The sequence below is a fragment of the Acomys russatus genome, chromosome 1 (assembly GCF_903995435.1).
Source record: "Acomys russatus chromosome 1, mAcoRus1.1, whole genome shotgun sequence".
Lineage (NCBI taxonomy): Eukaryota > Metazoa > Chordata > Mammalia > Rodentia > Muridae > Acomys > Acomys russatus.
Genome location: NC_067137.1, coordinates 82,934,050 through 82,942,593, shown reverse-complemented (window position 1 = coordinate 82,942,593; position 8,544 = coordinate 82,934,050). Strand labels below are relative to the sequence as shown.

The 8,544-nt window shown below is 45.4% G+C and overlaps 1 pseudogene; it reads right to left on the bottom strand.

Moving 5' to 3' along the window:
• Positions 1–691: 691 nt before the first annotated feature.
• On the bottom strand, positions 692–909 carry LOC127190452 (NADH dehydrogenase [ubiquinone] 1 alpha subcomplex subunit 1-like; annotated as a pseudogene).
• Positions 910–8,544: the final 7,635 nt, after the last annotated feature.

Here is an 8,544-nt window from a genome sequence, read left to right as displayed (position 1 = left end):
TTACCTATTTGAGAACTTTTTTCTTTTTTCTTTTTTTCACTTAGGCATTGATTGCTGCAAACCTCCCTCTCAGAAATTGCTTTCTTAAGAAGTTGAGCTCATGTTGGCTCACACCTGTAAGACCAGTACCCGGAAGGGGTGAGTCAGGGGTGCAAGTTTTAAGCCAGGCTGATCCACCTGCCTCTGCCTCCCTGAGTGCTGCGATTACAGGAGTGTGCCGCTGCACCCACCCATCTCTGAGTGTGCACTTTAAATCAATGCTGAGAAAGTTAAAGTTTATAAATTTAATGTCCCTCACCCATAAAGGGAGCTTCAGAAAGTCCCTTCATTTTAAAGCATTTCCCTGTGTGGTGACATCTTTCTAACTCTCCCTTTGCTCTTACTGTCCCTTCTCACCTTTCATTGATTCTTTCCCTTGATTTGTGTCTTTTTTTATTTTTATTTTTGGCTCCATTTATTTTCTCTCACGTATGAATGCTTTACCTGCACAGGCATGTACAAATCACATGCATACCTGGTTCCTCTTGCCTCCATCCCCGCTCTCATCCTCATTCAGATTTCTATTTTTTAAAAACCTTTTTATTAAGCATCACATAACATACACATAGTATATATTATGCTACAAAGCCTTCTAACAGGAACAGGTGACCGCAACTGAGTAACTTTTTTTCACCAGCCAGGGAAATATTCCTTAGTCAGTGTTCTCCAGGCCCCTGGACACATGGTAGCGATTGACTCCAGAGACAGCCTCTATCTCCTTCCATCAAATACCATTGGTACCAAAGTCGGCCAGCTCTTTTCTCCTTGTCCAGGTTGGTGAACTTGTGGATGTAGGCAGTGGACACCCCTGGGATGAACAAGCACCCCCCCCCCCATGATGGCAAGGCCAGGAAGAATCTGGAACCACATCTCTGCACCGTAACTCACACACCAAACCGTAACGGCTCCTCAGAGGTGACCGGGCTTCACCTCCCCAGATTCTCATTTTTTAAAAACCTAAACTCCCACTATTGCCTTAGTGATCTCCCTGCTCCCAACCTTGCTCCCCTCCATATCAGTTCATATACTCAGCCAGACCTATCATCGATGCATTTTTAAGTACAGAGACATCCTCATAAGAAACAATAAGTGAACTTCAATAAATGTCCACAGACTTCCAAAACTGATATACCAAACAGAAAAAAAAAAAAAAAAAATGGAAAAGATGTAACAAAATACTCAAGAACTGAGAGGAAACTACAAAACATGTAACATAGCCAGGCGCGGTGTTGCATGCCTGTAATCCCAGCACTCAGGAGGCAGAGGCAGGAGGATCTCTGTGAGTTTGAGACCAGCATGGTCTACAAAGTGAGTCCAGGACAGTTAAGGCTACATAGAGTCACCATGTCTCAAAAACAAAACAAAACAAAACCGAAAACAATAACAAAACAATCCCCACCCCACCCCACCCCCCAAAAAACAAACTCAACGACAAAACGCATGTGTTGTAGGAGTGCCGGAGAAAGGAACAAAAGAAATATTTGCAGTAACAGTTGGCTGGGAATTTTACAAAGTTGGTCTCTGATACCGAGGTACAGATACAGGAAGTTTGGAGCTTGTATACTGGCTAGGTTTACAGCTTGGCACAAGCTAGATTCCTCTGAAAGGAGGGAGCCTCACTTGAGAAAAGCCCTCTATGAGATTCAGCTGTAGGGCATTTTCTTGATTAGTGATTGATGCAGGAGGGCCCAGCCCATTGTGGGCAGAGCTATCCCTGGCCTGGTGGTCCTGGGTTCTATAAGAAAGCAGGCTGAGCAAGCCAGTAAGCAGCACCCCTCCATGGCCTCTGCATCAGCTCCTGCCCTGCTTGAGTTCCTGCCCTGCCTTCCTTCAGTAATGAACAGCAATGTGGAAGTGTAAGCCAAATAAACCATCTTCTCCCAACTTGTTGTTTGTTTGTTGGTTGGTTGTGACGTTTTGTGCCAGCAATAGAAACCCTAACCAAGACAGATGCCAAGAAAATTATCCCCTAAGGAGATGATAATGACACCGAAGAAAACCAAAGGCAAACCAAAGGCCCAGTGAGAAGCCAGGAGGAGACACACCTTACTGTAAGACAGGCCATGCGTCATGCTTCTGCTCAGAGACCACGCCAGGAAGATGACGGTCATGTTTAAAATGTTGAAAAAACACCTCACCAATTTAGAATTCTGCAATTCTGCGTTCAGCAAAGTTGTCCTCTGATAGTGAAGGAGAAAAGGTGTTCTCAGATGCGAAGGGAGGAAATGACTGTTAGCAGCAGAACATCCTTGCAAAGTGTTTTGCAGAGTGAAGGAAAAGGTGCAGGTCAGAAGCCCAGGCCTTTGTAAAGAAAAGAGACTGTTACATTTCTTATTATTAATTTACCTAACAGACAGCGCTTTGCTCAAGACAGGCATAGCAGAGTGTCACTTGAAAGTGAACCAGATTAGTTCTAAAGGCAGAGTGTAGTAACTGTGGGATAACCACTAAAATACTCCTACAAAGAGTTTTGATTGACATGCTCATACAAAACAGAAATGGAGTCACAAATCATTCAACTAAAGCCAGAGAGAGGGTCTGGGAGATGGCTCAGGGGGTGGGGCACTCGCTCTGTAAGTGTGGGGCTTCTGTGTCCATCTTTGACTGACAGAAATATGAAGGGATGTAGAAAACACAAGGCAGAGCCGGGCAGTGGTGGCGCATGCCTGTAATCCTAGCACTTGGGGAGGCAGAGGCAGGCGGATCGCTGTGAGTTCAAGGCCAGCCTGGTCTACAGAGTGAGTCCAGGACAGCCAAGGCTACACAGAGAAACCCTGTCTGGAAAAACAAGCAAACAAAAGAACTGAATTTACAAACTATGAAAGGGCTTAGAAAAATCCTAAACGTTTATTGCTAAATGAAAGGAGCCAACCTACAAAGGCTACGTGATGATGATTCCAGCTGTGATATTCTGAAATGAGAAAACACTGAAGACAGTAAAAAGAGTGGTTGCACTGGTCAATTCCTACTGCTATAGTGAAAAATAACCAAGGCTGGGGACTTATAAAGAAGAGGAGTTTGTTAGCTTACAATATTAGAGCTTCAGGGACATAGGTCCAACACCTCTTGAGCTCTGGTGAGGCCACATTTGGTTTGGTTGAATCAAAGGATGAATGGTATTATGTCAAGAGAGCAAAGAGTGAAAGGAAGAGATCGTATAGCCAGACAGGAAGCCAGGGAAGGGGGGGGGGGCGGGAAGAAAGAGAGGGGAGGGGTAGAAAAAGAGAGGAGGGGAGAGAGTCTTATTTTTATTTTGAGATAGGGTCTCACTGTGTAGCCCTGGCTGTCCTAGAACTCACTACCAGGCTAGCTTCAGACTCAGAGAGAGCTGCCTGCCTCTCCCTCTAAGTGCTGAGACTAAAGGCGTGCATCACTATGCCCAAAAGACAGACTCTTAAAGCGGCTCTCTTGGATGGGAACTTACTTTCTCATTCTGTGGGACAAATGTTATTCCATTTGAAAGTAGCATCCCCAAAGAACTACTCACCTCCCACTAGACTCTGCCTGTGTCCCTCCTTCCTTCCTTCCTTCCTTCCTTCCTTTCCTCCCTCCCTCCCTTCCTTCCTTCCTTCCTTCCTTCCTTTCCTCCCTCCCTCCCTTCCTTCCTTCCTTCCTTCTTTTTCAGAGACAGGGTCTCACCTCGTAACCCCAGCTGTCCTGGAACTCACTCTGTAGACCAGGCTGGCTTTGAACAAATGGAGATTCAATTGCCTTTTCCTAAATGCTGGGATTAAAGGTATGCACCTGGCTTAGACCCTACTTTTTTTCTTTTCTTTTCTCTTTCTTTCTTTCTTTCTTTCTTTCTTTCTTTCTTTCTTTCTCCTCTGAGACAGGGTTTCTCTGTGTAACAGCCCTGGCTGTCGTGGAACTCTCTTTGTAAACCAGGCTGGTCTCAAATTCACAGTGATCTGTCTGCCTCTGCCTCCTGAGCGCTGGGATTAAAGGCGTGCGCCACCATGCCCAGCTAGATCCTACTTTTTTTTTTTTTAAAGGCATCTGGGTTTGTGATGATTATAGGTCTAGGTGAGGATTTCTGAGTTTGACATTGTTGTATAGGTGTTTTGTATTTTTTAAATTACTATAATTTATTCACATTACATCCAGATTGTAAACCCCTAGCTCTTATCTTCTGTTCCTGTTCCCACCCACCCTTCCTCTTCTGCCCTATATCCCCCTAGACCTCTGACAGGTGGAGTCCTCCCCACTGTCTGATCACAGCCTATCAAGTCTCATATGGATAGCCTGCATCCCCTTCCTCTGTGTTCCCAGAGGGCCTCTCCAGAGTTTCGTGCGGGGCCAGTTCCCGGCTCTCCCCAAACCCCTTCCCCACGTGGAGAATCGGCTACATCTGAACAGGAGACCTAGGTAGCCCTCTGAGAGACTCCACCCAACAGGGGTGGTGGTGGGGGGCGCATGAGGATCAGGACAGATACCAGGACTTGAAGTATCTGGGGAAAGCATTACGAGTTGTATGGAAGAGTTGGGGGACAGAAGGAGGGGAGGTGTTGTCAGGAGCTCCACAAGGAGACTACCAAGGCTGCCAGATCCAGACCCAGGGGCGCGGGGCTGCACAAACTGATAGACCCTACCTATTAATACCACCATACTGCGCCAAGCTTCTGACAGGACACAAAACCCCTTGCAGGACAATTTGTATCTGAAGCACAGCAGCCATAACTCCCTGGGGTTTGGAGGAAAGAAAGAGACAAGCAGATGTACAGGGCAGCGTAGGGCAGTGAAACTTCTGAACAGTCCTGAAGTGGTAGGTTGGCATCATCAGTTATGTGTCAAAATGCTTACATGGTCCAGCGCAGAGCGGGTGCCCAGGGGTAAAAACAGAAACTTTAGCTTATCAAGCCTTGTCACTATAGGCTCATTAATTGTAACAGATACACTGCACCAGCACCAGATGTTACGAACAGGGGAAACAGAAAGCTAGGGGAGGTGGGGGGGACAGGGAGAGCAAAAGTATGCAGGAACCAACTGTACTTTCAACCAATTGCCCCATAAGCCTAAAATAGCTCTATAAAATAAAACTATTAATATTTGAGTAGAATTTTTAAGTATGTGTGAGAGTCAGCACAAAGAAACGGAGAAGCCAGTGTACTGAGAAGTTTTTGTTCAAGTTCCTTGAATCCTGGAGTAGGTCAAAATGACCTGGAAATATGGGAGCAGTGGAGAGTGCCAAAGGACACCCCTGCCCACCCTGTGGAGAAAGGTGGTTTTGTATTCAAAATCTCTAGAGGAAACTCTGCCGGTGTCTGGGAGATTGTTTTGGGGGGGGGGCACAGATTGGCTAAAACCAGGCAGTTGAGAATCAGTCTGTAGGCTTGAATCTGCAGTCATTAAAGGATGTGGGATAAAATGATAAAAGTGAGACCAACCTCAAGATTCTAAAACTGGGAATGTTAGTTTGTTGGTAGAGCACTCACCTAGCATACACAAGGGGGCAGACTAGACTCCCTGCACCCCAGAAGCCAATCCCAGCAGCTGGGAAGAGGATCAGAAGTCCAAGGTCAGCTTCAGCTACCTAATGAGTTCAAGGCCAGACCCTGGGGAGGGGGGTGCAGCATGGATTGATGGGTGGGTGGATGGATGGATGGATGGATGGATGGACGGATGGATGGGTGGGTGGGTGGATGGGTGGATGGATGGGTAGATGGATGGGTGGGTGGGTGGGTGGGTGGATGGATGGATGGGTGGGTGGATGGGTGGATGGATGGGTAGATGGGTGGATGGATGGATGGATGGGTGGGTGGATGGGTGGGTGGTTGTATGGATGGGTGGGTGTATGGATGGGTGGGTGGATGTAAGTTTAGTCTATGACTGGGAGAGGATAAGATGGCAAGAGATAGTCAGCTCCCTGGAGGTGACTCTGTCACTCTGTAGGGATTAATGTTATCCTCTGAGCCAGGGTGTACTCTGAGGAAGCCTGAGATCTGGGATATTTTTGTTTTGTTTTTTTATTTTTATTTTTATTTATTTTATTAATTTATTCTTGTTACATCTCAATGTTTACCCCATTCCTTGTATCCTCCCATTCTTCCCTCCCCCACCCCATTTTCCAATTATTCCCCTCCCCTATGACTGTTCCTGAGGGGGATTACCTCCCCCTGTATATGCTCATAGGGTATCAAGTCTCTTCTTGGCAACCTGCTGTCCTTCCTCTGAGTGCCACCAGGTCTCCCCCTCCAGGGGACATGGTCAAATGTGAGGCACCAGAGTACTTGAGAAAGTCATATCCCACTCTCCACTGCACTGTGGAGAATGTTCTGACCATTGGCTAGATCTGGGTAGGGGTTTAAAGTTTACCGCCTGTATTGTCCTTGGCTGGTGTCTTAGTTAGAGTGGGACCCCTGGGCCCAAATCTGCCTATCATAATGTTCTACTTGTAGGTTTCTAGGACCCTCTGGATCCTTCTATTTTGCTATTCTCCCATGCTTCTCTCATTTAGAGTCCCAATAGGATGTCCTCCCGTCTGTCCCAGCTTCCTGGTACGTGAAGGCTTTCGTGGGACATGCCCCTTGGGCTAGTATGCAGATATAAGTGAGCATATACCATTTGATTCTTTCTGCTTTTGGGTTAACTCACTCATTATGATCATTTCTAGCTCAATCCATTTATCCACAAATTTCAGGAATTCCTTGTTTTTAATAGCTGAGTAGTATTCCATAGTGTATATGTACCACAGTTTCTTTATCCATTCTTCTACTGATGGACACTTAGGCTGTTTCCATGTTCTGGCTATTATGAATAAGGCTGCTATGAACATGGTTGAGCAAATTTTCTTGTTGTATGCTGGAGCATCTTCTGGGTATCTTCCAAGGAGTAGAATAGCTGGGTCTTGAGGAAGCCCTATTCCCATTTTTCTGAGATAGCACCAGATAGATTTCCAAAGTGGCTGTACTAGTTTGCATTCCCACCAGCAATGAAGGAGTGTTCCTCTTTCTCCACATCCTCGCCTGTATGTGGTGTCACTTGAATTTTTGATCTTAGCCATTCTGATGGGTGTAAGATGGAATCTCAGTGTTGTTTTGATTTGCATTTCCCTGATGACTAAGGAGGTTGAGCATTTCCTTAAGTGTTTCTCAGCCATTTGATATTCCTCTGTTGAGAATTCTCTGTTTAGTTCCAAGCCCTATTTCTCAATTGGGTTATTTGGTTTGGTGGTGTTTAATTTCTTGAGTTCTTTATATATTTTGGATATTAGACCTTTGTCAGATGTAGGGTTGGTGAATGTCAGGAGCCATAGGACCTTGCCTGACCTGCCCCAGTGTCTGGGAGGTCCTGCTGGCTGAAAGCCACAGCTGTCTGCATACTTGAGATAATTATTCTGCCTGGCAACCACAAAGATCCAGCCTGACCTTGAGAAAGAGAACATTCGGTGTATCGCGACTTCTGAATAATTGCCCCACTCCACACCTGCTGTCCTTGGGCCTGGCCCAGAAGATTTTGTAACTTTCCACTGCATTCCTTCCTATCCCCCGCCCTTTCAGAAGCTCACTTTAAATTTGGATACCCCCTTACAATAAACGGCCCTTGACAAGCAACGTTTCCCTGGGCCCATATCTCTCTCCCGCCCTATTCTTTATTCACAGGTCGCGACCCTCCTCGCCACTCCACAAATAACTGAACCCGCGGGTCGGGGACAGGTGAAGATCTTTTCCCAGTCTGTAGGCTGTCGCTTTGTTCTCTTGACAGTGTCTCCTGCCTTACAGAAGCTTCTCAGCCTCATGAGGTTCCATTTATTAATGATTGACATTAAGGCCTGGGCTGTTGGTGTTCTGTTCAGGAAGTTGTCTCCTGTGCCAATATGTTCCAGGCTCTTCCTCACTTTTTCTTCTAAGTGACTTAGTGTCTCTGATTTCATGTTGAGGTCTTTAATCCACTTGGATTTGAGTTTTGTGCAAGGTGACAAATATGAGTCCAGTTGCATTTTTTTACACATAGACCTCCAGTTAGACCAGCACCATTTGTTGAAGATGCTATCCTTTTTCCATTGAATGGATTTGGCTTCTTTGTCAAAAATCAAGTGACCATATGTGTGTGGATTCATATCTGGATCTTCGATTTGATTCCACCTGTGATATTTTTGTAATGCAGTTAAAATACTCTTCTCTCCATTTGAAATCTGTTCTTACCTGGAAATACTTCTTTTTAATAATTGATTTTAAGTTTCACACACACACACACACACACACACAGAGAGAGAGAGAGAGAGAGAGAGAGATCTTTATTCAGCATTTAGAGAAAAAAATACACAGTTCTGAATGCTTTATGTATAATAGCTGATCCAGCTTTAACTCTGAAGACACACCCCTACACACACACACAAAACAAAAAAGAAAAGAAAAGAAAATGAAATTAGAAAATGCACATGTGAATCAAATCAAATCAAACACATTAGAAGGAGTACATGTTGGTGAAAAGGGAGGTGGCAATAAAAAAAGTCTAAGAAAATAAAAAGAGAAATCGCCTTGCAGAGATGAACGGTTACAGCGTATC